We start from the raw sequence: 27,403 nt of genomic DNA, 5'->3' as shown, positions 1-27,403 counted from the left end.
GACCTCAGGCAGTTGATGTTTAAGTGTCTATAATTTAAAGTTGGACTGTCATGTTTCCGGGTGCCACCCAGACATCACCCTAAACAATCTCTGAAGTGCAGACTGAGGATCCACTCCCAGGAGGTTTAACCGGTAATGAAGGAGAGTGGAGACGTTCAAATTCCCTAACTCAAATTTTGTTCTGCTCAGGTCAGATGGTGCCTGCAGTTTGTGAGCTGGGTGCAACTCCCACTAAGAGGGCCATCAGGCTCAGGGGCTGTTTCCTCCTTCCGAAGTTGCAGGGATGTTCCACTGCGTTCACGTGTAAGTCCCAGGCATTTTAACTTGGGTGCTCGAACCCGGTAGGCAAAAAGTCTGAAACAAGCACAGGGTTGTCAGGTCCCTCCGTCCCTCTGCGGGCGGCCCTCCGTTCACACCCTGGAGGGAGCCTGGATTTGCGCTTCTCTGCCTAAGCCTCCCCCCGCAAAGCTTTACTACGATCCCACTGCGTCTTGACCGCTTTGGCAGCGGCATCTGAAATTTTCTCCTCGTGGTGGGGAGTGTCCCTGTCCCTGAGCGGACGGCGCTGTGACCCCAGCCCCTCTGCCGACGGGGGGCTCGCCCCCAGTGTGGTCCGTGCCTCCTGAGCGCCTTGCGCCCGCTGGTTCTCCTCGAGCGCAGCAACCTCCACCCGGAGCCGAGCGGGACGCGCTTAGCGGCTTCAAACGTTTTGCCTGCGAGCGCCCTGCAGCCCGGCCAGGGCTCACCTCGCCTGGCGGTGCGTCTCCCGGGTGCGCAGCAGCCCCTGCCTCTCTGGCCTTGTCGCAGACACGGGGACAGAAAAGGCCGACTTCTCCTCCCCTGGCCCCGAGGCTGGCTCCGAGGCTTCCCCGCACTGTTCAGAGAACAGCTTCCTGCCCTAGAGAAACCCACATTTGGTGAGGTATTTGTACCCATCCCAGCTTTTGCCCAAGGTGTTTACCTCTATTTAAAATTATTCTGCATTCCCTAATGGTCTCTCTTCTGTATAGGGTTGCCGATGATTCCAAGTTTAAATCTGGAATATATATATATATATACATATATATACATGTAATATATGTATATATGTTACTCACAGTCTTAAAAGGCGAGCAAGGTGGGGATGGGAAACCGGATACAGCCTGGGTTTTTAACCTAAGTAGAGAAATAATTTCTCTGTGTGACCCAGGCTGTTAAGTTTCCTCTCTGAACTTCAACTGCTTCATCTATATAATAATATTTAAATATATATATGTATCCTGTCTGCCTTTAGGTAGAGAGTTGATCCCATGACTGCATTAAATATTCTCCAGGCTGTGATCTATATTGCGCTATGATTTTGTGATCTGTAGATACGAACTTTAGGATTAAAAAGATGGCTTTTCTTTAAAGCAGGGAGTAGAAGGCATTATTTGTGATTCAAGCATCGGATGCAGGAGACCTTTTTTTCTCTCCCTCTCACCAGTTGGGGCAAGCTTTCGGTCCTCACACCCTGAATGTTAGACACATAATCAGGAAGTCAGCTCTGTGGATTATCCAGTGGTGTAGGATTCTTTGTGTCACTGACTCCACTTATATGGTTAATATAAAGTTAATAACGCATTTTGAGTTTCTCCACCTTGCTGCATGGTTTTAATCCCGTAGAAAGAAAAAAGCAAGTAGTTGTCTTTAAAATACAGAAAAATCAACCCACTGATCAGTGTGAAAACCAAAGACCTATTCCCTCCCTGAGCCAAATCCTCTCCATTCCCTCAGTACATTTAAAACTGGAATGTTTTGAAAGACTCCGTTTCAAATTTCAAGGAGGTAGAATCTTTCCTTTTTTTTTTGAAAGCGATATGGGGGTATCTCAAGACTTTTGCATCTGTCTTTTGGATCCAGGAGGTTTATCCAGCCTGTCTTAAAGCCCGCTAAGTTGGCCGAATGCTGACTTGAGCCGCGCCCGATACAAGGAATATAGTGCAGGATCTTCAGAAAAGAATCTGCAGTATTTTTATGGAATGGAATCACCTTTGTTTACATTAGTGAGTCATTTCCTGTATGTTGTTGTTTTCGACCCACCCTTTTGCTGGGACACAGAGCCAACCTTCTTTGAGAGGGGGACAAAAAGAAGGAAAATGTGTGAGCTCCCCCTGCTGCCCTTCTGTATTCAGGCTGACTGAGAGGAGCTGCGAGGAAACCACGTCCACACAAGCACAAAGTAAAAATAAGTTATCTGGAGACTTCCTTTTAAAAGGCCCGTTTCCTTGCTGATGGGAGAGCTCAGATGGAGCTCTCCAGGCTTTTGGCATGAGTTCTATATGTCACCTTGCTAGTGTAGCCCTGGCTTTGTTAGCTAATGTCGTTTCTGTCAAGAGTGGGAGGAGACATTCTTCTCTTGTCAGTGAAGGTATTTACAAAGCAAAATTTTGAAGTGGGGATTTGGCAGCTGTGCCGTGTTTGGGATTACTCTTGGTATCAAACTGGATTATTTTGTCTAGAAATCCTCTCTTTATTGGTCACATTTATTAACTTGACTGGGTAAGTTTCACACACTTTAATTTGTGCATGTAGACATCAAGATCTCATGAGGCTCTAGAACGAGACAACTTGACTGTTGGGGCCTTGAATTACAGACTATCCCCTATCCCAATAATATTCTCTATTCATAATGGCCTTTTTAACATTAGGCATCAGGGACCTTTGTGGGTTCTGGTCTTCTCTGAAGGCTGAGAGGGAAATTCCATGCAGTCTACCAGATACACTGATTACAGTGGCCTTCAGCGATTAATTGACATGTGTTAGTCCTGCTCTTGGTCCATGCTGTGGGGAATATAAAAGATGAATGAGAGTGAATCCTTTCTTAGACCTGGTCAAATCTGTTAAGGAACAAACAGTGTTTATTAAGAGAGTTAAAATGGATGGATCAACATCATCAATGTTCTTTCACCTCATAAGTTAATGCAGATCTTTTGTTTCATCTCGTTTCATATGTGTCATTGTGGTTGCTGCAAGGAGTCTTGTGAAGTCAGCAGGAACTGAACAGAAGATCTCAGGTCTTCTGATGGGTCCTGCGGTACCTCTTCACTCTAAACTTAATCACAAAGAGCTGATGCCCACTCGTGAAACTACAAGTTTTAGTGACTCTAGATTCAGTCTCCTTTCTGTTCTTTAAAAAAAATTTCTCCCAACATACCAGGTTCCTTTCCCTGTACCTTTTGGACAGTGCCATTCCTGCAGCCATCCAGAGTCTATGGATCATCTGGCCAGGGCAAGACCCACTTCTTTCCTGAAAATTCTTGCCTGCCTGCACAGATTGCTCCCCTTTCTAATTCTTTTTTGTACTTCTTATTGTTTACACCACACAATGAGCTCTTCTTATTGAGAACCCCATACTCTAGTTGTAGAATATGTCTGGCTATGTTTTTTCTCTCTCCATGGAGAAAGGGTAATGGCTTTTTGTGTTTTCTGTATCCTTACATAATCAAAATGTGCTGATATCTTTAAGTAATTCTCTGTTTAATGAGTAAATTGAAAAAATAATCCTAAGGGAGATTTTCATGTCACAATTAAAAGAAAAAACAGTTTCTCCTAAATGAAAAATTGTCAAATTAAGAATCAATTTCCAAGGTTTTTATTTATGAACTACTTGTGCTTTGTATCCACCCCAAAAGGATCTAAGTTGGGCTTAAAATATTATAAGAGCTAGACAAGGCTATTAATTCTGTCCCTCCAAACTCTAAAATTGTATAGTTCTAAGTTGCATTTTAAACAATGCAGAGTTTATTATTTTTTTTTTGAAAAAAGATAAAAGCCGTATTTTATATCTCCCTCATTATCTGAAAAAAAAAACGAACAACTAAATCACAGATTAAAAATTTCAAAAATATTTTTGCATCTTCTTTTCATTTCACACACATTTACACACACACATATAAACACACACATATGTACGCACTCACACACATGAGAACTGTACTGGCAGTGAACATGGGTTGTTTAAAGTAGAGCTATTCAACTGTCATATAAAGTGAAATCTATATTTTCTCTCCCTGTATGACTATATATTTAACGTCTCTATGCATATGTGTGTGCATACATATGTATATGTTATACATACACACTCCACATTATTATTTCAAAGGGGATTTTGCTCCTTCTGGCTACCGGCAATAGCTAGTCAATATTTACACTCTTGAATATCGATGAGGTTGTGCATGCATAGGAAAGCTGTGGAAAACATCTCCATTTTTCAAACAGAGTTTTAATTATTTGTAAAGACTTCAATTGTTCACTATCTAATGTCATGGATTGGTCCTCACAGTGTGAAGTGCAACTGTCCAGACCGCCCACGGTATTATAAATAGGCTTCTAAAGCCGGGTTGATTGATGTTTGGCATAAAACGCTATTCCTCTGAGCACATATATTCCTTCTGTTCTCCATTTTCATATGAAAATACTAGGGCTGATTTTTTATTCAAATCTCCAAATTACGCAGGGTTTAAACTGCTAAATGCTTAAAGCCTTTTTCAGATCTTTTTTCCCTTTTCTGTTAGGTAGGTAACTAAATCTTTTGCTTCAATGCAAATAAAAACGGAGATTTAGCAGATTCCTGTGGGGGTGAGAAAGAGTTTATTAATTATATTGAAAATCAAATAATATGCTTCTTTGACACTAATGTTCCATCCTTCTCCGCCCCAAGTATCCTATGGGACAATTTTCAAGGCTTTATCAGGGTCTAGATTATCCATTTATGGTTCCTTAGAAGAAAGAATTTAATGAATGGCATTTTGAGCTGAAAAAGAGTATTTGAGGTGTTTTAAGTTTCAACAATGAAACAACTTTTTTTTTTAAACCCAAAGTACATCCCAGGGATTATAATATAAAACATCAAAACAAAATAAGCACAATAATGTACCTTTTCATGCGTCTTAATAAATTGTTAATACTGATGAAATGTAAAATTTTCCTTTACAACCTTTATCTGTTTTTGACAGAGTCCTACAGAAAACTTTAAGTACCTGTTTAAAGCAATTTACAAGATATTGTAGAGATTCCCAGCAATAAAGAATGAAAAGTGATCTTCTTAAAAATTTTATACTGACAGTGTTAGAACCAAGGGCCTTATCTGGATTCAACTGCTTTTAGTTAGTGTCTACTGGTACCTTTATTAAGAGTCCATATTTATTTTATAAGTTCTGTATTAGAAATAATTCTACTTAAATGTGATTCTGAAACTACCATTACCTGGTGAGTGGATAGCAATAATTATTTATTCCTAATGAGTTCTTATTATATGCTGGACACTGTGGTAGGCATATTTCATATATTATTGCATTGCGTTCATATAACTGCTCTATTGAGGAGTTATATTAGCACCATTTTAAAGATGAGAAATTTGAAGCATAGAGAGTTAAAGCAATTTACCTAAAGATAGTTGGCTAGTAAATAGTAAATGTAGGACATCATACAGGAGTATGATTCTATTTTCCACCAACCCAGGAGTCAGCAATCTCTTTCTGTAAAGGACTAGATAGTAAATATTTTAGGTCTCACAGGCCATAGTTACTGTCTTCAATTGCACTGGTTTGCAAAAACAACCATTGATAATATGTAAATGAATTGCATAATTGTGTTCCAATGAAACTTTATTTAAAAAAAAAAAAGTGGTAATCCTTCTTTGCCCTGTGCACCATAGTTTAGCACTATCTTATTTTGTCTGCCCTCCCTGTGCAAAGAAAACCCACTAAAAGGTTATCATTTTGGAACAGGCAGGTCTCTATCCCCAGTCAATCTTCTGAGTAGGCAAAAGCAATGAACTGAAGACCTCAGACACTACCTCCTACTTTGACACTTGTCCTGACACTGTAAAATACATAAGTTATTGCTGTTGGAGACAATGGAAGTTTCCACTTAAAATGCACTTATAGAGGTGGGGTTTGCATTACTCATAAGTCTTCATAATTATTACATCTGCATTACAAGTACTATAGTTAATTTGGCTTCCAATTCTGCCTGAATTTCTGGAAGCCTGAAGGCCAATTAGCCCCACCCATGAGACAGCCCTATTTCATTTTCTAAGGATTATTGGATCCCTGATTTTCTCTTATTCTAGATCCCAATATATTTAATTGGTCTTTTAACCAATGCTCTTGGATCTGCGTTGCTGTACTGGTAAATTGCTGCGTTTTCCAGCCCACTTAGGCCTGAAGATGTTTCTTTATACTTCAGAGTCTCTAGACCAGATAGACTGTTCTAGTTTGCTAGCTGTCAGAATGCAATATACCAGAAACGAATGGCTTTTAAAAAGGGTAATTTAATAAGTTGCTGGTGTACAATTCTAAGGCTGAGAAAATGCCCCAATTAAACAAGTCTGTAGAAATGTCCAATCACAAGCATCCAGGGAAAGATACCCTGATTCAAGAAAGCTGATGGAATTCAGGGTTTCTCTCTCAAATGAGAAGGCACACGGTGAACATGGTCAAAGTTTCTGTCTTGGCTGAAAGGGCACATGGTGAACACGGTGTTATCTGCTAGCTTTCTCTCCTGGCTTCTGGTTTCATGAAGCTCCCTGGAAGGTGTTTTCCTTCTTCATCTCCAAAGTGAAAGTGGACTCTCTGCTTTGTGGTGCTGCAGCATTCTTTGCTCTCTTTGAATCTCCTTCATTCTCCAAAATGTTTCCTCTTTTATAGGACTTCAGAAACTAATCAAGATCCACCCAAATGGGTGGAGACACATTTCACCCAATCCAGTTTAACAACCACTCTTGATTGGGTTACATCTCCAGGAAGATGATCTAATTACAGATTCAAACATACAGTATTGAATAGGGATTATTCTGCCTTTACGAAATGGGATTTAGATTAAAACATGGGTTTTCTAGGGGACATACATCCTTTCAAACCAACACATAGACCAAGGGCTAGGTTCTACTCACCAGTTTTCTCTGATGCCAGCTGCTCCTCTGGAATTCTGTGTTCACCTGCTCCTAGATTCTCCATTCCTACAGTTTATCTGTGACCATGCATTGGAAGTTATTTATAATTTCCCCTTTACCATTGCCCTCCCCATCTCATGCTGGATTTGGCAGGAAAAATCGGACTATTTAGCCACTGAAACTTACAAGTGCCTGCCTGTACACTCCAGTGGACAGATGTAGGTTTATTCCTCCTTAGCTGGCTTTGTGCAGTGTCAGGTAATTGACCCATGCTTGGCCAATGGGATAGTTACATGGGCTGGGGAACAGAAAATAAACTCTTCAACCCTATAGCTTTGCCTAAAGTAAAACTTTTATTTTCTTTCATACTCAAAAGCTAAATAATATGACCATAAGAATATAGTTATTGGGCAGGCCACGGTGGCTCAGCAGGTAAGAATGCTTGCCTGCCATGCCCGAGGACCCGGGTTTGATTCCCGGTGCTTGCCCATGTAAAAAAAAAAAAAAGAATATAGTTATTATAAAGAAGTTGAGCATGGATTTGCTTTATATTTTTCTGAAATAGCAAGATAATGGAAATAAAAACTTGGTCTGATTGACAAAATTACAGATGCAATTAGGTAAAAGAAAAACCAAAATGATATTTTATAATTGGGAAGAATCAGGACCAAACCTCATATGGCATATGACTAACAATATTTTTTTCCTCGTCCCATTAAAACATCTATTTATCATAAATCTCAGTGATGATTTTTATATTAAAGAACTAGGTAGAATTTTTAACTAGGAGAAGAATTCTCTGGAATTGGATTTAATCCTTGAAATTGATCAAAAAAATTTATAAGTCCTTTAAACCATTACGAGATAAAAGGGTTCTTTGGGTTCAAAGCCAAAGAAGTAATCCCATTTTGTGTGTGGCCAAAAAGAATGACAGTAAGCAGTGATCCCTGCTCTTAAGTAAATGATAGTGTTTTTACAGAGATAAAGCAAACATGTAAGACAATTAGAACAACTAAAGTGTGTGGTACACATAGTCTAGGAGTTCAGAGTAGAGAGCAATGATTGAGCACTGGAGTAAGTACTTTGCAGAGAATGTTGGATTTCCCTGTTATCAGGGAGCCACCAATGGTTTTATAGAGAATGACCTGAATGTGAGTTCCTTGAGGACAGAAGCATCTTCACCTTCTCAATAGTTCACGTACAGGGCACACATCAGGCACACGTGAGTGTTAAAGTAAAGTTTAGTTAGTGTACAAATGGATTTTTAGGAAGATCAGTGTGTGTTGCAGACTATGTGTTGGAGAAATTGGAATCAGGAAAAAGCATAGGAAGGAATCCCTTTGATGACCAGAAGTATGTCTTGATTGTTGTTGCTCTCTAGTATGTACAATAGTTACCAACACTAAATAAGCCCTCAGGACATATTCAGTTAATTCAACAAATTAGTCCTGGTCATCAGTTGGTGAGTTTTCATAGACTGGGGGAAGGGAAGGACAAGTATATTCAAATCATCTTCATATCATTCTAAGTATCTCTTGCTATCACAACTAAACTACCAACGAGAATGGTGTTCAAAATCTTCTTGTTTAGTGGGTGAGCATATAGGCATGGGTAACCATGTGACACAGATACCAGTGTTTCAGAGACACAAAGGAAAGTGAGGCTTGAGAAAAGTTCCCTGGAACTGCCAGCTAGAAAGCAGTTGGTAACCTTTGAGAACCTAATTTCAGTACAGCAGTGAGAATGGAAGCCAGGTTGCAGGATTAAGAAAAGAATGAATAAGGGGAAAGTGTTGGCTGTGCATGAAACACAGAAGTAAAAGTATGGAAAGAAACTGAAGTAGAACCTTCAGCAGAATCAACGCTCTGTCTGTTGGCCCGTGTCTGTGTGTCCCCCAGCCCCAACTCCTCTGACTGTCTCATTTAATGCAATGTGTTACTAAACACTTTGTATTATAAAGATAGAGGGGTTAGGTTTTTAAGTATGTTGATAGATATGCTTTTCTGTCCCTGATGTAATTGGATTTCTTTACTTGTATCCTAAGGATATTCTCCTGCTCCCACCCCAGGACTGAACAGTTAGCTGTGCACCACCCAAAACAAGAGCTGAAAGTATTTGAAAATCCTTTGGTCTTAGTGTAAGGCAGGATTTGGATACATGCTTGCTGAGCAAGTTTTTCTGCTTTCAAAGACTAATCTGGTTCAGAGATTGGATTAAAGATTCCCACAGGCAGAGTTAGAGGAAAAGGTACCAAAAAGAATTGCAAAGCAAAAGATAAGAAACTACAGGTCTCCACTAGGGAAGGCACTCTATCCCCCATCCCAGTGAGCAAAATGGAAGCCATTAGCATGTCCTCATGACCAAGTGGTGAACACCTTCTTTGGGTGGCAGTCAATATATTACCCTGGAACTAGGTTTGTGTATTCCCCAAAACCCTACTCAGGCCTCATCTTACAATAGGTGATGGGGCCCAAGGTGGTACCAGGAAAAGAAGGAAGCCTCCACTCCTTTCCAATGTGTCATTAGATAGAACTAGATTAAAATCTTTCATAGAACAAGGAAAGTAGTAGAACACACTATCCTGTTACATAAGTATGTCTTTCCTCCTATACTGGAATATCCTTGGGTGTAAGAGTCATCTCTCATTTACCTTTGCATTTTCAACCCCTGGACAGTACTTGGCATAGTGTTTGCTTAATGTTTGTTGTATAAATAAGTGGGTAAAGTGTTGATTTATGAATAAATAAAGTGAAAATGTTTAGAGGTAGAAAGTAGAAGAAACCAAAGAGAGAGAGAAAGGAGAGACTGAAGAAGTTGAAGAGGAAAGGATAATTATTTGAACAGAGCAGAGAGGCATCTGGGGAAGCAAAGTGGTTAGAACACAGGTTGAAGGATACATCCTGGTTCTTTGGGAGCCTAAAGTAAATGATGAGATATACGTGGTGAATCACTGGTATGTTGGGATAAGAAAACAAACAAACATGTCCTTTAATTGCCATAGTTAACACTAAATTTATCTTCTTCATAGTTTCATTTCTGATCACTTGTCTAGTAGAGTTGACAGATAAAGAAATAATCTAGATGGTTTGAAAATCTATAAATGGTAAAGGCATAGGGTTATATTTTAAGGCTTCCTGGTATTCATATTTAGAAAATCATGTCACTGTCATCATTATTCTCTTTATGACCTAGGACAGAATTCAGCTGTAATAATGTTTCAAGTGCCAAATATTCTGGGCTCTTATACTTTTGGTTTCATGTTAAATTACTAATTTTTCACTCTGGGTCATTTCTTTTCTCATTTAGAAGTGTTCCCCAAGCTCCTGTTAGGTGGGTACTGAAGATACAAAGAAAAACACTCCTCTCAAAGGAGTTCCCAGTCTAGGGGGAGACAGACATTTAAATGTTATACCTATGAATCAGTGTGCTGCACCAGCAGTGAATCCTGAGTGTGTGACACCCGGCATTTCTGACTTCACCCTGTTCTATCATGTGTTACCCTAAACCATAGGACTGCTTGCCTGCTCCATCGCCCAGGTTGCTCTCGGCCTGGATCCTGTATCTAGAACCCCAGACTCTCACAAGGATTAGATCCCTAAAGCTCTGCTTAGCTCTTCCCAGCTCCATTCCCAGGAGCTTAGGTCTTGCCTCCTCCCCAGCTACTCAGGCCATCCAGTACCACACTGAGGTTGTTCTCCTTCCTTGGCTAATATACCTAGACCTTGTTCTCTAAATTGGCCTCTACCTTAACACCACTTTGCCCAATCCAAGTCTGATCTTGCCATGACTTTTAGATACCAGCCGTGGACTATCTGACTCTGTTTATTTAGGGCTGTTCTTAGCATTGAGATCAGGTCTTCTACTTTCTCAATGCAGCTCTTTCCTCCTTCATGCGATTCCTTCTTTTGGGGTATTCCAGCATGCCTCAGGCCAAAGTCTGTCTAATATAGCCCCTTCTCCCAAGCTCAGTCTGAGCCCTTCTCTGTACTGTCACTATTTCTTGTGAATACCTCTTTTTACAGATATACTTCTTTTGAATGGCCTTCAGAAGGAAAAAATGAGTTTTGGCTTCTATAAGCACTGATCCAGATACTGGGGAGACTGGGCCTACAAGTGGGGACCTGTAATGGTTTGAAGTTGTTTGTACCCAGATAAGTATGTTCTTAAAGTTAATCCATTCCTGTGACTGTAGACCATGTAAGTAGGATCTTTTGGTGAGTAGGATCTTAAGCTAAGATGTGACCTACCTCATTCAGGGTGGATCTTAATCCTTTTACTGGAGTCCTTTATAAGATAATGAAATTCAGACAAGAGAGAAAGCCATGGAAGCAAGAAGCTGAAAGCCATGAAGCCTGGAAGAGAAGGGAGGGACCAGCAGACACCATCGTGTATTTTGCCATGTGACAGAGGAATCCAGGTTTGCCAGCAACCGGTCTTTGGGGAGAAAGCATTAGCTGATGATGCCTTGATTTGGACATTTTTCTCAGCCTTGTAATTGTAAGCTTGTAAGCCAATAAATTAAAAGCTAACCCATTTTATGGTATCTGCTTTGGGCAACCTAGCAAACTAGACTAGACCTGTTAGCAGATTTCACTGTGGGGACTATAGGAAAACCTGTGAGATAAGAAGTAGCATGTTATCCATTGTTGTGAGTTGAATTGTGTCCCCCCCCAAAAGATATGTTCAAGTCCTAAAGCCCTGTTTCTATGAATGTGGCCTTATTTGGAAATGTAAATAAGTTAAATGAGCTCAAACTGAATTAGTACAGGCCCTAATCTAATATGACTGGTGTACTTATAAGAAGAGAGAAATTTGGAGGCAGAGACACAAACAAAGAGGGGAGAGGACCATGTGAAGATGGAGGCAGAGACTGGAGTGATGCTACCACAAGCCAGAAACCAAGACGCAACTGGGGAAGGATGTCTGAGGCCACTAGAAGCTGGAAGAGGCAAGGAAGGAGTCTTCCGTAGAGACTTCAAAGGAAATATGGCCCTGTCACACCTTGATTTCAGACTTCTAGCTGCCAGGGCTATGAGAGAATAAATTTCTGTTATTTTAAGCCACTCAAGTTTGGTGTTTTAAGCTACAGCAGCCCTAGAAATTAGTACACTCATTTGTTACTCCACCACGTGGAAGTCAGTTGTTCTCATGTCCACTTCAAGTGAAAGTGTAAAACTTGTTTTAAATAAATTGATGATATATTTATAAATTAATATATATGTTAGTGGGAGAGAGAGAAATGGAAATCTGTTTCTCTGCCTCTTATTTGAATCCCTAGGTCCTGTTAGTAAACTTGGACATTTTTTGGTATGGGAGAATATTTCATTTAGAATATGACAAAGTTTAAGAAAAATTGTTCTTTACATAATGTCCCTCCCTAATTTAACCTTTGGGATTACTTTTGTTATTAAACTAATCGATCAATTTGCCTCACAATGTTATAATTCTGAGTATAAGAATAACTTTAAAATTTGTAAAGACAACACAGCCAAGGAAAAAACAACAACTTCAAAATGCTGTATTTTGGAGGCAAGTAAGCTATTTCAAAATCAGAGTCTGCAACCTTAATTTCAAGCCTTCAAGTCTGTTCAAAAGTAAGTATATTTTTAAAAGATAGGTAAAAATAACTTCTTTATTGTAAACATAGTATCACTGCAAATTCAAATTTTCTGAGTTGATGGAAAAAATAATTGTGAATCATCAGTTTGTCAGACATTAACATCAACTCAAACAAATTTGGGTTAACTTCGCAATAGGCTTCTGGTAGCTGGAGTAGCAGAAATCACAAGATCCAGAGGGCAAATGGGAAGGAGCAGGGGAGGAAGTAGTCTCTGTTTGGAATAAATGGCATCTTGCTGCTAAAACAAGTTTCACACGTGAGCCGGCAATCATTAGGTTGGTGACTTTCCTGATACCCAGGAGATGCTTGCACTAGGAATAAATTTCTATGTTGAAGCATTTGACAAGCCTTAGTTCCTGATGTCTCACACTCAAGCCTTACTTTATAGTCACATCTGTTAGTTTAAAGCATTTTTAGTTTATTGAAGAAGCCTTCACAAAGGAAAAACAGATGATGAAAATCTCATCTGTCAAAACTGTTATTAAAACCAGTAACAGTGTGAAATTTTGTTTAAATTGAAAGCATCATTTATTTTTATCAAACATTTTATAAACAATCACATTTGAGAAAGATTTGGGGGACCTGGAGAGCCCTCAACAAAATGCAGCTCATTATGTTGCTTTGTTTAATGCGTGGCTCAAAGATAGGCTGGGGGCTGCTTCTCTGTCTCAATGTGAGACCTGAAGATTTACCACAGAGGCAGAGGCTCACCCACCTGGAGGGAGGAGAGGGCGCATGAAAGGGGAATAACCCTACAATGGAGGCTGGAAAGCAATATTGTGGTGGTAGACAAGTGGGGGAGGGGTACATGTTACTTGCCCATTTCTGATGAATTAGGTGGGGAGACCCAACGTGCACCTTGAAGTCCCTGAGGGCTTGAAAAAAGAAAGGAAAGGAAAGGGAGGACAATCATGGAAAGATTGAGCAAGGCTTCCCTTCTTTTCTTCAGTGCAGACAGTTGATTTCATGCTCAAATCTGCAAACTATTTCAAAGGGTGTTTCACAGTCAGAAGGAGTAAAAGGCACCCTTAAGAAGGAAAGCAAGATGAACATCAAGTCCATTTAGTCAGGTCTTCATTCAATCCAGATGTTTGGCAATGGGGAGACAAAACATCCGATGCTTTCTTGTATAGCCTCAACCTTAGAACATATGAAAGTTCTGGTTTCACATTAGTAACTGGCTGTTTGGTATTAGCAGTCTTGAAAAAGAAACACGTCTAAGGAAAGAATGAGGTAAATCTGAAGTATTTGTCTCAATAGTGACTTCCTGTTCCTTTCTCTAGGCGATATTGGACATAATTTTGTCACATATTGAGATCTTCCCCCTGGGACCTTGCCAAAGCTTCCCACAGGGTATGGGATACAGGTAGCAGAATAGGGATACAGAGTGTTAGGGGGGCCTTCCGGACCCCCAACTTCCATTGGTACTCTTTCCAAAAGCTGGCTGTTCTAGCATGTACCTTGTTCTCCTTTCATACCTACCCATTCTCAATCCCTCCTCCCAAGGAAGGATTCCTTGTGAAAGGAAACATTATCCCTCTCTCAGCCTGGATTCCCCTTTGGCGTGTCATCCAGGGTATAAGAACCTCCAGCACACCAAACAAAAGGAGTGGTGGGATCTTTGAAGCCTACTGAAATCAAGACATTTGACTGTGTCACCTCATCTCTGTTTTGCATGATTTAAAAGAGGAAGAGGTGAAAATTCCTTTTTTACTTCCAAAATACTAAAATTGCATTTTTCTAGAAGATGGGCCATATCTTAGTGTTAAGTTAACATTTGTATTTTTGTGCACATTTATTCAAGGTCACAGGAAAAAGCATTTTCATTAACTTTTACCAAATGATTAGATACTATAAACCTCTATTTTATTTTTTAATGCAAGCACAAATGTCCTGCTTGCTATTAACCTCTTCTCTGTTCATTTACTTATTTTTGCTATGTACTTATATTATGAATATCTTGTGGATTCCACTCTTGGAAAGATTCATTTAGCAAAACTAATTAATGCAGCTTTTGTAAACTCTGAACTTTCTGTGGCCCAATCCCTTTTTTTTTCATTTGATTCACTCTAAATCCCTTATCATTCTAGCAATAAGTTATATTCAGCCATTGAAATAGAAACTAGTTGGGAGAAAAAGTCCTGCCTTTCTCATTAAAAGGTATATTTCCAACAAAAATTTTTTACATTCAATAAATTTTAAATCAAAATTTGTATGCTTTTGTTTGATCAGTTATGGATTAATAATTCATTCTAGAATAAAGTTTTGATAATAGAGTCTATCATGAAGTCACATGAAATAAAAACAATTTAAACTTTTCAGTTTACATATATATTTTTGTTGCAACAGAGTATAACTGAAAGATCGGTAAAAGACTTTCAAGCATAAAATATATTTCATTAAGATAAAATTCCATGGAAAGGATGGAATGGGAAAAAAGCTCAAGGAAAAGTGATTAATCTCTGTTAAAGAAGAGTTTGTTTATGCTTTTTTTTGTATGCTCTATGGTGGAGTCACATTTCATTATTTTTCCACGTGAATATCCCATTATTGCAGCACCAATTGTTGAATTTTTGTTTGTTTGTTTGCTTGTTTTTTGGGAAGTGCATAGACTGGAAATACAGCCCGGGTCTCCCACATGGCGGGCAAGAATTCTACCACTGAACTACCCTTGCATCCACTTGTTCATGTATTTTGTAAATGTATAATGGCAGATATCAAATTACTGTGTTATCAGTAGGGGACCTGGTGACAATCAGATGGTGCATTTCAAGGAGGGAAATTGAGCAGAATTTAATAAAAGACAATTTATAAAACTGTGGGCAGGGTTAATTGAAATCTACTTGGGAGTGGAGCGGACAGCAAAACCGTGAGGTGTAAAGGGAGGGAACAGTCCCAGTTATTGGATCAAGTAGCTGGTGCTGTGGCCTTTAGTAGAGGATGGAGTCAACTCTGTTCTAGTAGAAGAGAAACCAGGAGAATAATATGCTGACCATATTCTCTTCCTGTCCTCCAGTCTCCTGCTAGTGCCTCCCATAGGTCAAACCCAAATTGTCAGAAGCAGAAGCAAACTTCAACTAACCCCCCTTTAGGTGTATGCAACACATGTGCATTATATACAAAAATTGAATTTTTATTGAATATTAGCTGCTTCATGTTAGAAACTACATCAGACTATTATCTAATATGTACAGTGTATATCTGATAGCGGGAGAAGCTTTAGTTTTAGCATCTCAAATTATGAGGATTCAATTACTTTCTCAGAAAATTCTTCTGATTCTTTCAATCTCATTATCAAAAACACTTTCTGTATACTTTGCCCAAATTACCTTTTCTTCATTTTAATTATACAACTCCAAATCACTTTTCCTCATTGGTGTTTGATGTTTATAAGCAAAAAAGCAAATATAAAAGCAAGAAATACATGAGAAATGCACTTATGCATTTTCCTCTTTGTAATTTTAATAGCACTGACTTCATTGAGATGAAGCGTGTTTAATTTCAATTCATTGAATGACCACATACATGACTTGTGTTCATTCCCATTTCAGGCTGATTTATTTCAAATTTGATTAAATATATGTAACTATTCTTTAAGCATACATTAGATGTCTATATTCTTTTAAACTTGTTTTCATCTAAGGAAGGAGAGGAAGAGCATTAACATTCATTTTTTATCCAATTTTGACTCCACCAGTTTTTGGCACTCTACACATATTATCTCATTCAATTCTTACCATAATCCTAAAAAGCTGGAATTATTATTCTCAGAATCATTGTTCTCATTTTAAAGATGAAAAACTGATGGCAGGAGACCAACTACTTACCAAAATTGTTTAGTTAGGAAATAGCAGGGCTAGAATTCAAACAAAATCATCCTTTTTTACAAACATGACACTGTATGAATTATCATCAGGCAAAGATTTTGCAAAAGTCTCACAAGAGGTTAGGAAGTTATACAAAAAAATATTGGTTTTTCTGTGGTGTGGGTGACAAATGATCCCCTCTGTGTGTATGTGTGTATCTGAGTGTATGTGAGTGTGTGAAGTCCATATGTTAAAATGATCATCAGTACATGACATTTGGACAGTGTTCCATGTTAGAATTTTGGGATGTCTCAGAACTTGCTGAAATGCCAGGGTAGGCTTCAGAGGGAAGCATCCCAAAGCACGTTGTGAAATTGTTTCTCTCTGCATGGTGCTCTCTCTCTCTTTTTAGGGCAGTGATAAATTCATCTGAAATGCCTATTGAGGTTAAAGTAGGTAAAAACCATCTGTGCGTTTACCACCACCCACAAGTGTCCTGAGTGACAATAATGGAAAACGTGATCACATTTATTTCCACTCCCATCAATGCCACAGGTTTCCCCAAGAGTCTTGCTTAATTGAGTTGTGTAGGTATGTATGTATGTGTATATACAACTAATTTTTGAAATATTAAAAAATGGGAGTGTATTTTACTCACGGTTCAGCTGCAATTTTAAAAGTGAAACAAGCCTTGGAGATTTTTCCATATCACCATATATGTATCTATAAACCTATTATTTTTAATCATTGTACAATAATTCACTGTATGGATATACATAATGTATTTAATCAGTTTTGTATTGAGGGATTTTTTGCCACAACAAATGTGTGTCTATATGATATTGCAAGGACCTGTATTTAAAAGCAGCTACATAGAATGAAATTACTGGTCCAATTTAATTTTAAACCTGATTTTAGGATACTGCACAACTGATTTTTTAGGTAATGACCTCTTTTTGGAAAATTGCACATATTTATAAAAATTCAAACACTGAGGAAGAATAAAAAGAAGAAAGCAAAAATTACTTCAATTTACAACCATCTAGAAGTCACCATTTTTTACATCAGACAAATATCATAACAGATGGATATTAGTACTTACGTGGGTAAAGAAGGCTGATAGATAAAATAATTTCATAAAAAGAGGCTATATATAAATACACACATTTATATAGGCAAATTAAAAAAGTATATTACCTTTGTCTTTAAATTTGATCTAACACAATAAAAAGAAATCAAAGAAATAGTGAAGGAATCGCTAGATTTTAGAGATGTTAAGGATTTTAGCACAAAAGGAGATTCTAGTTTCTAAAAGTTCCCTCTAAAATTAAAAAGGAAAGTTTCAAAAATATTTTTGAAAGCATCACTATGTATTAAACTATATGTTCCACCTTTGGGAAGTATTATGAATTAACTTGTTATGCAAAATAAGGAAATCATCATGCTTATATACACCTCTAGAGTGTCATTAATTTTTCTTTTTTTCTTTTGTTGAGATCTATAACTTTACAGTCAAGTCTGCAATACTTATTCCCCCAGTTTCTAAGTTGTAGTTCTATGTTTAATGGATTCCAGGACTCAAAACATTTTTTTATAGCCATAGGTTTTCTATTTTTGAGTCCTTTATTTTTATTTATTTCTTGGTTACCTGAATTTAATTGAGATTATTTGTTTTCTTCAAAGAGTCACTTTTCTAAGTGCTTGAATGCTTGAGAATATGATTCAGCTGCTTTTATACTCAAGAGACACTCAGTTTCACTTGGAATTTTTTAGGCATTACTCTCTCTTCTAGAGAGTTGCTTATGGAAATTGTCTCTTTCACCCTGCACATTATAAATGACTTCCTTTTCCTATATGGATGTCTAAAGATTTACTTTTTCACCTTAAAATTCAAAAATTTAATTTGACTATGTCTTGATGTAATTTTTTCCTATATCAGAATTTTCTGGAATATGGTACTCATTTATGATCTGTGTGTTTGTTTCTTCCTTCATTTCAAGGAATTTTTCTTATATTTGATAATACTTTTTGTATCTTATTTAAAAAAGTTTTCCAATCCAATGTTAATTATTTCATGTTGAATGATTTTTCCTGACCTTAATATCTACTTCTTCTCTCTAATGCTTTAATCTCTGCCTTTTACCTCTGCAGTTTATCTGCTGTTTTTCCTAGCAGCAATTTAATTTTCAGACATGTATTTCTTCTCTGGCCGTTTCTAACATTTCTGTTTAATCTATAATGTGTGTTTTGGTTCTCAATTTATTTCTTCAACTCTGTAAACTGCTTTTACATTTAATTTTGGATGTTTCATTATCTTTTATTTCTGAGCTCTTATGTGAGTGAGTCCATGTTATTATTAGGTTCTCTTTTCCTTCAATTTTTTTTTTTTTTTTTGCACATGGGGTTTTAAATCTGTCTTTTATTAAATTTAAATGCCCCGTTCACTCCACTTAATAGAGAGGGTGACTTTCTTCCTCCACTGCTGAGGTGCTCCAGGGAAGTGTGGGAGCCTCTCTTTGCAAGGTGCTCTGGTTGGCTAGCTGCCGGAATGCACTATACCAGAAACGGAATGGCTTTTAAAAAGGGGAATTTAATAAATTGCTAGTTTATAGTTCTAAATGTCCTAATGACAACAAGTCAATAGAAATGTCCAATCAAAGGCATCCAGGGAAAGATACCTTGGTTCAAGAAGGCCAGTGAAGTTCAGGGTCTCTCTCTCAAGTGAGAAGGCACATGGCAAACACAGTCACAGTTGCTTTCTTGGCTGGAAGGGCACATGGCAAGCAAGGCGTCATCTGTTAGCTTTCTCTCCTGGCTTTCTGTTTCATGAAGCTCCCCGGGAGGTATTTTCCTTCTTCATCTCCAAAGGTCGCTGCCTAGTGGGCTCTCTGCTTCTCGTGGCTATGTCGTTCTTCTCTGCTCTCTCCGAATATCTTTCATTCTCCAAAATGTTTCTCTTTTATAGGACTCCAGAAACTTATCAAGACCCCCCCAAATGGGTGGAGACATGGCATCACCTAATCCAGTTTAACAACCACTCTTGATTAAATCACATCTCCAGGGAGATGATCTGATTACAGTTTCAAACATACAGTATTGAATAGGGATTATTCTGCCTTTATGAAATGGAATTTAGATTAAAACATGGCTTTTTAGGGGACATACATCCTTTCAAACCAGCACTCAAGGGTTTGTTCTAACCATTTTCCCAGGCTACTTTCCCACACCTTCAATATGCTTCACTTTATATTGAGGAATATTCATGGCATTTTTGTAAAATTTTGTCTTCTTTTTTCCCCCAGCACCATTTTTGGACAGTAAAATTATGGTGCTAAGCCATGAAGAGGATTATCAGCTCCTTTTATTTCTATAAGTGCCCCCAATATTTGGAAAATTAAGGTATCAAGTGGTTACTCCTTTCCTTGAATGTTTGTTGCTAAGTAATTTTTTAAAAAGAAAACCTTTGTTTTGAGGGTTGTTGTTGCTCAGTTTGTTAGAAATGGGAGAGGTGGGATGATGTTTTGATCTGGCATTGCATTTTATACAGAAATGCTCCCTATTATACATTTGGGGAAATATCCCTCAAAGTGTTGCACCACTGTGCAATCCACCAGCAGAGACAGTGTAAAATCTAACTGCCAAACTCTTTGATCTTTGCCAAACAACATGTAAAAAATATTGTATGTAATCGTTTTAATGTAAAGTTCCTTATTTAGGAGGGCAGTTGGGTGGAACCTCATTTTCTTGTTGACATATAAAAACTCTCTCTTTTATGAATAATAGCTTTTGCAACTATTTCCAGTTTATCATTTTTCTTTGGCTTTGACTATCATGTTTTGCTTTATGTTAATTTCTATTCTTACACAAAAGACACATTTCCCTCACATTTCTGGGTTTTGTGACTTGCTTAGAAAGGTCTTGCTCACTCCTAGATTTGGAAAATATTTGGTTGAGCTGAAAAAATAAATATTCCTGATACTTGCATACACACACACCTGCCAAATCTGAATCCAGGACAAGGTACTTAGATATGTGTTTTAAAAACCTTTCCCTGGTTAGGAATCACTGGACCTAAATGCTTCTACCATGTCTTCCAAATATGACATGCTATGACTTTAAGTGAACCTTCACAAATAAGAAAGTCAGAAACATTTTGTGAGAACAAGAAATGCACCATGGAATTAATTTCTTAAAAAAGCTATGTTTCCACAATGGGATCAATAATGCCATCCTGAACAAATAGGGGGAAAGAAGTTTAAGAAATAAGGTATCGGTGGCTGAGGAAGTTCAAATAGAGTTGAGGGGCTACTCTCAGGTCACTTTTTCTTACACAGACTTCAGTTAGACATTGCTACCTATCATAGCTTGCCAAACCCCAACCAAAACTATTTCTGCCAGTCCTAAAAAACTCCTAGGGTGTTATATAAGATTCTACAAAGGTTCCATGCATTAGGATTACTTTCCAAAAACCTACAATCTCCAGATGGGTCCCTGGACCAGATAAGTCCTGAAATGCAGAGGGGCCAGCCTTTCCAGAACATCAACTAGTTCCATCCCCCATCCCATATTATCGACAGCTTCTTCCAACATGAAAAAGTTAGAATGGCCATAGCCCAAATACCCCTAAAGAGTGAGAGAAAGATCAGAGAAAGTTGGGTTTAACAAGCGAGTATGAATGTTGAATGAGTATATTGATATCTCTTTTAGTCTCCAGTACCTTAGAGCAGCTAGAAATAAAAACCTTAAATTGTGGAATTTCTTTCTGGTTTTTTTTTTTTTTGCATGGGCAGGCACTGGGAATCAAACCCTGGGTCTCTGGCATGGCAGGTGAGAATTCTGCCTGCTTAGCCACCATGGCCCACCCAAAATTGTGGAATTTTAACTCATACCAAACTCTGAAATCTGTTCTACAACCAATTGTCGCAATGTACTTTGAAATTTATTGCTTTTAAATACATATATATTATTTTTGCACAAAAAAGAAAAAAGGAGAAGAAAGAATATAATAGAGAAGATAGAATTTAACAAATGAATGTGACTGCTGAATCAATATATTGATATTTCTTTTGATCTCTAGTGTCTTGGAGCAGCTAGAAGAAAAAATGAAAAATCATGGAACTGTAACCCATACCAAACTTTAAAATCTGTTGTATAACTATGTGTTAAAATATACCTGGAATTTATTGCTTTTTTTGTATATATGTTATTTTTCACAATAAAAGTTAAAAAAAAAAGCTATGTTCCCAGTTCAGGACTTCAAAACATGTAGATACTTATAAAGTGCAATTTATTCCCATCATTTGGAGAAAAACTGTAAGCTAGAATGATCTTGTTGGAGGACTTTATTGAAATTAGAAAAGGGAGAGGATAGTCACTCTTTTAACCAGAAGAACAAATGCTCTTTCATGATATTAATACACACTTGGAAAATAGCAGAAAACAAGAAGGGATTGTTCCTGGATTGATCAAAGGAATAGATAGGGAAGATGAATATTTAATAAATAAAAAATGAATATTTAGTATAGCATTATTGACACTGTTATCACAAAGACACATTTCAGCAAAGAAAAAAACAGCTTGTTTAAATTATTACAGAAATTGTGCCATCCCATAATCTAAAGTGTTTCTGTTAGAATCTCCCTTCATTATCAAGGATGCTTCATAGACAGGACATCTTTTCTGTTCAAAATGATAAGGTAGAGAGCATGTAACCAAATGAAATTATCCAAGTGGCAGAACATTCACATATAAAATAATTTATAGTTCACCATAAATGTTGTTAACTCTGGGACCTGTACAATGCTGAGTTATGAATTCAGTCCTTGTTAATGTTTCCTTTGCAATATGTGGTGGGAAATAGCTATTAAAAATACTAGCATCACTATTTATTCAAAGGTTCCACATCACCAGAATAAATTGCCTGAGAGGAAACATCTTGTTCATAATGATTTGGAACACAGAGCTTAAAGTTTCATGCACTGAATGTTTAGCTTTATAATAAGGAAACATTCATAATATATGTGTGATATTTGTTAGTGCTAAAGATATAGCTAAATGTTTCATGAAAGAGCTATTGTGCATTTGATTTCGCAATAAACAGTTAAAACTCCCAAAGTCAACTTGGTGCAGGCAGAATGTCTGCTTAGATTTAGCAAAGAGAAATATTGTAAATAATTCACTGAGTGTAATTTGACTCGATATTTCTCCTGGCCTCAGAGGTATACAGACCTACTGTTTTGTGTATTTTCCCCATGTGATTTTCCTCTCTTCTTCAGGCAGCAGTTTCTTTTGGTTTGATTCTGGAGTCAATTTGACGATAAATTCAGAAGAGCAATTGATGAAAACGTATGTGATAAATCAAAGAGATTCTTGTGCCTTCTTTACATTCTTTAAGACCTTCAGAGGTGCCACCTGCCACATCCTTTGAGAAAAACAATGAAAAAGAAGACTGGTAGGAGGCTTGAATTCAAATATCATCCATTGGTTTGTGTTTTTCAGTGGCAAAGATCTTTGCCTCTGACTTCTCCCTCTAGCAAAACAATCAGGTGAGAGGCCTGAAGCAAGTCAAAAAAATGCAAAGATCTAGTGACCTGGGGACCATGGACCGTGGTATAAGATTTAGGGGTACGTTGCTAATTTGAATTATGATGCCTAGGATCATCCCTAGGAGTGAGGCTCTGTCGTGTTTTCCAACTGCTTAAAAACATCACGCAATGGGTTGGCTTAAACAATGGGAAGTTATTGGCTCACAATTTTGAGTGTAAGAGAAGCCCAAAATTGAGGTGTCAGTAGGGAGATACTTTCTCCTTGAAGATGATAGTATTATGGGGCTAGTTACCAACATTCCTTAGGTCCTTGGCTTCTGCACTGGTCACATGACAATGCATTTTGGCATCTTATCCTTTCTTTTTTGGGTTCCATTGATTTCCAGCCTCTTCCTGTGGCTTTCTCCATCTATGTCTGAATTTCATTTTGCTGATAAAGGACTCCAATAACATGGATTCAAGCCCAAACTGACTGGCTAGATTTAGCTAAAGTGGTAATTAAAATGTTAATTAAAATAGCAGCTTCAAAAGGTCCTGCTTATAACTGGTTCATACCCACAGGAATGAATTAAGATTAAGAACATTTTTTTTTCTGTACATACATCAAACTACCATAGGCCCAATGCCCCTTTTCCTGGTAATCACGTTGAGACAACATGAAGATTTAAAGCCTATCAGGGCCAGTAATGAAGGGAAACCGGAAGACAATGTGAGAGGAAAGTCTAACCATTTTTCTTAGAGATGTTGAGGGCTTTATATAGCTTTATAGTTGCCAAAGCCACCTTCCTCTCACCTACCAACTTCCTCTGCAAACAGTATTACGCTAATCTCCTGCTCACATGTTCTTAAATTATTAAGAATCTAACTATGTATTTTTAATGGTTGGAAAACTATAATCAGATTCTTGGTTATTTTCTTTCTTTGATTTATTATCAACATTTCTTTAGAATGCAGCAAAACAAACTTTATTTTAAAATTGGCTGGAGATATCAAATTACGATTTGATCAACACTTTTTTTCTTTCAAGTATGAGATGTATGAATAAAGTTGTGTTTTTTTTTGCCATGGGCAGGCACCAGGAATCGAATCTGAGTCTCCCTCCAGCATGGCACGTGAGAACTCTGCCACTGAGCCACCATTGCCCGCCCTGAATAAGGTTTTTGACAGATTGATTACCATGCCCTATTTTTCCTCCCCTCACCCCTACCCCACTCATACTAAAAAGATGGAAAAATAGTCCTCAAGGCTGGGAAATATTCTCAACTGAGTAATACATAATCTTAATTCAAAGAAGAAAAAACAATTATTTAGAAAGGCATCTATACCGAGACCACTGAAACTTTAAAATGATGAGGGAATAGTGCATAAATCCTTCCTTTACCTTCCTTGTGTGAGGTGGAGAAGGGTGCATTGAAAAGTGTTTCCTCAGTGAGTACCCTATAGATGTGATACAGTTTTCAAAAAGCTCTGTGCTGAGAGAAGTTCTTGTGAGGTCTGGTCTTGACTTTACACCAATTAACTGGTGAACTTGGACCCTTTCCCCTTAAGTTATCTTATACATAAGCTGATGGAACTGGTTAGAAGTGATTCTAAATTCCTTTCCAGTTCTAATCTCTTGTTGAAGCTGCATGTTTCCTGAGTTGTAGTCTGAAGCATATCAGAAATGGGTGAGAGTTGAACCACTAGATTCTGGTGGAAGAAAGTTGTGCTCCTTGCAATGTGAACAAAAGAAGCCTTCTCTTCACCTAGGTGTGAGTCTGCTGAGGAGAATGCATTCTGAGGAGGGAAGTTCAGGGAGGGGAAGTCTGACAAGAGGAATAGTTCATCAGCTATGGATTTTCTATCATTAACTTCAACTTCTGTGTGATACCAAAGGGAGAGATGTTTATTTGGTGCAAAATTTATATTTTGGGAGGCACATTAGCTAATTTAACTTGTATGGCTAGTTTATTAGTATACCATAATTACATGGAATCTTGAAAAGAGCATGAGATCTTGTGGGTTTGTACTGGTTAATGTGATGCCTAGATACATCCTAGAGTAATGCCCTTTGGGGGACTGGAAAGAAAGGAGGAAATATTAAACTTCCTCATCTGGGGAATTTCTGATATTCTCACAAGCAATGGGGACAACCAGTTCAATAGGCTGAGCCCTTGATCTTGGGGTTTAACCCTATGAAACTTATTCCTGAAAAGGAGAAGCTAAGCCTACTAATAATTATGCCTAAGAGTCACCCCCAGAGAACCTCTTTTGTTGCTCAGATGTGGCCTCTTTCTCTAAGTCATCTCAGGAGATGAACTGCCTGCCCTCCCCTGCATGTGGGACGTGACTCCCAGTGGTGTAAATCTCCCAGACAGTGTGGGACAGTACTCCCAGAGATGAGCCAGGACCCAGCATCATGGGATTGAGAAAGCCTTCTTGACCAGAAGGTCAAGAGAGAAATGAGACAAAATTAAGTTTCAATGGCTGAGAGGTTTCAAATAGAGTTGAAAGGTTATCCTGGAGGCTATTCTTATGCAATATAAAGATATCCCTTTTTAGTTTATGGTGTATTGGAGTGGCTAGAGGGAATTACCTGAAATTGCTGAACTATATTCCAGTAACCTTGATTCTTGAAGAGGATTGTATAATTATATAGTTTTTACAATGCGACTGTGTGATTGTGAAAATCTTCTGTTTTATGCTTCTTTTATCCAGGGTATGAACAGATGAGTAAAAAATAAGGATAAAAAGTAATTAAATAAGGGGAGGAAGGATAAGGAGTAAAAAAAAAAAAGATTAAAATACAAGTGGTCAGTGAGAGGCAGGGGTAAGGAGTATGGGATGTATGAGATTTTTCATTTTATTTCTTTTTCTGGAGTGATGCAAATGTTCTAAAAATGATCATGATGATGAATATACAACTATGTGATAAAAAATATGTGCATCATAATTTCATCAGGGTGATTCTACATCATGTATGTTATGTCACAGTATATCATACCATAGAGGTTTCATAGAGTGATCCCTTGGAGCTTTTATTCTGTGGGTTCTGGGAGAAATGGATTTCAAGCATGTTGATCTGCACACCACTTGGCTTGGCCAGGTGCACTTGCACCCCTCTTCTCTTCCCCAAATCACAAATAACAAACCCATATAACTCCCCGTCCTCATTCTTGACTCATAATTACCAAACCAACCAATCAGACCAAGACCAAATTTATTTGAGTAAATGGGAAGAAAAGGGTGTTTCAGATGAGAGACCAAAGAAAAATGCAACTGATAAATCATCATTTTATGCTAGGAACCAAAATATAGGCACTGGCATATTATAAACACTAAGAATTCATGTTATGTTGAGACCCCTTGGGAATCACACCATGAGAAATCTCCTGAGGCAAGTTATTTCCAGACAGGGTCATCTGCAGCTCTGTATTTTTTTTTTTTTCTCTCCCAGTAGCCAGGAACATGGGTTCTGAACCAGTGCAGGGGCTCACACACCTCTTTCTGAGTCACTGCTTTCTAAGACAACACTCTGATTTTCCCTGGAGCATGTCCATTCAGGCACTGACCAGGATTGAACCTATTTAGCTTGTAAGACCTGACAGTTTCATAGCCAAAGGTGGGTGGAGAGGCAGTTCATCAAAGTTCAAATCATGATAAGAGATCCGGCATGAAATGGGAGGCTGGACTTGCCATAAAGGGAGGTATTATTTTGGGAAAGGTTGGCATGTTTATGATTCTTGAGGTTATGTGAGCTCAGTTTTTCCCCTTAAACATCTGCCACAGGTGCTGGGGAAACACTGCTTGTATTTTTGTATGAACATGATGTAAATAATGTCCACTTTCAATAAGCCTTTAAAACTGAAACAGATGCCATTTGCAGCTTAAAAACAACTTGTAACTTCCCGTAACGCAGTCCAAGATGACCTTATCACGATTCTCCATTTTAAAATGTTACCCCTCCTCCCACATTCACCTTTGGTCCACAGCCTTATAAAGTTCAGAGCTCTTGCCTCTGGTTTTCAAAAATACGTGGCAATAGTTTTAAGAAATAAATAAGCCACTTGTCCTCGATTCTTAGAGGAAGTACTGAAGTTGGATCATGTATCCCACCCTGCTAAAAATACCCCTTTGCTGTAAGAGTTTTAAATCTTTTTAAAATTCTAGTACTCAGAGGGCCTTTTAAAAATGTGTTTGACTGTTTCTCTTTTCTATGTTGTTGTATGTTGTAAACCATAACAGCTAGGAGTTTATCTTCTAAATTCTTCTATGATTCCTGAAGATTTGACCTTGGGCGAGGAAACAATCTGGAAAGCCCATGCAGGTAATAACTATTAAGTTGTTTTTCAGACATTTATGTGTGTTTTCTTTCTTAACTGCAATCCCAATAGACTCAGGCTGAGCAAGGGTTTCCTTTCATGTAGCAGCAGGCGCTTTTCACATCCTGGGCGCACATTGGCAGCATCCAAGAGACAATGGGAGTGTGTTCCTACTTTTAATAAAAAAGAATGTGGTTTACCTCTTTAAAGATTTT

The 27,403-nt window shown here is 38.0% G+C and overlaps 1 long non-coding RNA gene across 7 annotated transcripts in view; it reads left to right on the top strand.

Moving 5' to 3' along the window:
* The window catches only part of LOC143662569 (uncharacterized), a 198,512-nt gene that overhangs the window by 121,286 nt on the left and 49,823 nt on the right, over nt 1-27,403 (top strand). For all 7 annotated transcript variants that reach the window (XR_013165424.1, XR_013165425.1, XR_013165429.1 and 4 more), the window contains exon 4: nt 27,112-27,193. This is a non-coding gene — a long non-coding RNA (uncharacterized LOC143662569). The remainder of the gene's footprint in view (nt 1-27,111; nt 27,194-27,403) is intronic.

The sequence above is a fragment of the Tamandua tetradactyla genome, chromosome 18, assembly GCF_023851605.1.
Source record: "Tamandua tetradactyla isolate mTamTet1 chromosome 18, mTamTet1.pri, whole genome shotgun sequence".
NCBI classification, from domain to species: domain Eukaryota; kingdom Metazoa; phylum Chordata; class Mammalia; order Pilosa; family Myrmecophagidae; genus Tamandua; species Tamandua tetradactyla.
The sequence above is the reverse complement of the archived record's forward strand: the minus strand, read 5'-3'. Positions and strand labels throughout refer to the sequence as shown.